This window comes from Gossypium hirsutum, chromosome A02, assembly GCF_007990345.1.
Source record: "Gossypium hirsutum isolate 1008001.06 chromosome A02, Gossypium_hirsutum_v2.1, whole genome shotgun sequence".
NCBI classification, from domain to species: domain Eukaryota; kingdom Viridiplantae; phylum Streptophyta; class Magnoliopsida; order Malvales; family Malvaceae; genus Gossypium; species Gossypium hirsutum.
In genome coordinates this window covers 91,775,997-91,778,440 of record NC_053425.1, presented here as the reverse complement: position 1 = coordinate 91,778,440, position 2,444 = coordinate 91,775,997, and the positions used below count along the sequence as shown (strand labels likewise).

The window sequence follows — 2,444 nt, the reverse complement described above, 5'->3', positions numbered from 1 at the left end:
ACAAGTATGTCCTCTATAATACCCCTAAGATATTTAACAGATCTATCAGCTAGTTGAATACTCATCCTAGAGAGTTTAGGTTCCCCAAGACCAAGTTGTTTAAACATTTTATATGGCATCAAATTAGTGCTAGCACCTAAATCAGCTAGTGCCTTATCAACGTTAAAACTACCAATTAGGTAGGGTATAGTAAAACTTCCTGGATCTTTTAGTTTGGTTGGTAGTTTGTTTTGGAGTATAGCCGAGCATTCCTCATTAAGTTCCACTGTAGATAAGTCTTCAAACTTTCTTTTGTTTGTTAGGAGCTCCTTTAAAAATTTTGCGTATGTAGGCATTTGCGATATAGCTTCGACAAAAGGTAAGTTAATATGTAGTTGTTTAAAAAGTTCAAGGAATTTACCAAATTGTGCATCCATGTGGTCTTTCTTCAACTTTTCTGGGTATGAAATTGGTGGTTTATATTCCTTCAGCATTTGATTGTCATTGCTTTCGGGTTTTACCTCTTCTCTTTTGCTTCTGCTTGCTTCTTGTTGTGGCTTCTTTTCCAATTCAGCTAACACTTTCCCACTTCTTAGTGTAACTGCTTTCACTTGTGCTTCTGGATTGGGTTCAGTCTTACTAGGTAGATTTCCTGGTGCTCTTTCGGAAATTATCTTAGCCAGCTGTCCAATTTGAGTTTCGAGCCCTTGGTTCGATGCTTGTTGATTTTTGAGTGCTATCTCAGTATTCAGAAAATGAGTTTCTGACACCGAGATAAATTTGGTTAGCATCTCCTCAAGGTTTGGCTTCTTTTCTTGCTGGCAAGGTGGTTGTTGAAAACCCTGAGGATTTTGTGGCCTTTGATTTCCTTGACCGTTCCACGAGAAATTAGGATGGTTTCTCTAACATGCATTATAAGTGTTACTATATGGGTTATTTTGGGATTTAGAGTTATTGTTACCCATATATTGGACTTGTTCCTCCTCGATGCTAGGGTTGAAGGGTTGATATTTTGTGCATGCTCGTCCTCCATTTGAATCGCACCTTATCACTGGATGTACCTGAGTAGAACCACACAAACCATCAATCTTTTTATTTAAGAGTTCTACTTGGTTAGATCGCATAGTAACCGCATCGAGGTTGAAAACACCGGCTGCTTTCGTTAGCTTTGTTCTCATAACTTGCCACTGATAGTTATTCAGTGACATCTCCTCAATAAATTCATAAGTCGCCTTAAGTGTCTTATTATTGATGTTCCTCCAGCGGCTGCATCAATTATCTGTTGAGTCGAAGGATTCAAGCCATTATGAAACGTTTGAACCTGCAGCCAAAGCGGTAACCCATGGTGAGGGCACCTTCTCAAAAGGTCCTTGTATCTCTCCCATGCATCATAGAGTGTTTCTAAACCCATCTGCACAAAAGAAGAGATATCATTACGTAATTTGGCTGTTTTAGCCGGTGGAAAATATTTTAATAAAAAATTTTTGGTCATTTGTTCTCAAGTAGTGATTGACCCTCGTGGTAACGATTTCAACCATTATTTAACCTTATTCCTTAACGAAAAGGGAAACAACCGAAGACGTATGGCATCATTAGAAACGCTATTAATTTTAAATGTATCGCAAAATTCTAGGAAATTTGCCAAGTGAGCGTTGGGATCCTCGTCCTACAAACCATCAAACTAAACAAACTGTTGTATCATTTGAATTGTGTTAGGTTTCAGTTCAAAATTATTTGTAGCAATAGTAGGTCTAACTATACTTGACTCAATTCATGTTATATTAGGTTTAGCATAATCATACATAGTGCACGGAGCAGGATTTTGATTAACAACAATTGCAGGAGGTAGTGGATTTTCTTTGTTTTCAGCCATCTCCTTGGTTGGGGTTTGAATATATCTTAAGCTTTGCCTTATTTCTCTTTGGTTTCCGTGAACTGTGCGATCGATTTCACTGTTAAAAAGTAATGGCCCTGACGAGTTTCTTCTAGTCATAAACTATAAAAAAAAAACTTGCCAGAAGAAAATAAATGAAGAATTAGAAAATAAAATAAAAATTTAAATTGCAAAAAAAGTAAAATGGCTAAAGTAATAAAAATCGAGCGTTCTAATATCTTAGTTCCTCAGCAACGGCGCCAAAAACTTGATACGTGATATTCGTTACAGGTTTTAAATATTTATAATGAATTGTTCTTGAAACTAACTATTATCACGATGAAGGCAAGTGTACCTATCGAACAGTAATATAGCTTTAGCAAGGCCGGATTGCCGAACCCAAATGAACTAAAAGTACTAGTAATGACTGTCTTTTTATTATCTAGCCTAAGAATAATGGGGTTTGTTTTAACTAACTAATTAACTAAACTAAGAATTCACAGAAAATAGAATTGGGGAATTACTTTTGGAAAACTCGATTGATTGAGACAATACCTAAGGAAAAATCCACCTAGACTTCACTTGTTATTTG

The 2,444-nt window shown here is 36.4% G+C and overlaps 1 non-coding gene across 1 annotated transcript; it reads left to right on the top strand.

Annotated features, from left to right (window-relative positions):
- Positions 1-1,316: 1,316 nt before the first annotated feature.
- On the top strand, positions 1,317-1,423 carry LOC121217013 (small nucleolar RNA R71). The gene has a single exon (XR_005913208.1). It is a non-coding gene; the product is annotated as a small nucleolar RNA R71 (small nucleolar RNA).
- The last annotated feature ends 1,021 nt before the right edge of the window (positions 1,424-2,444 follow it).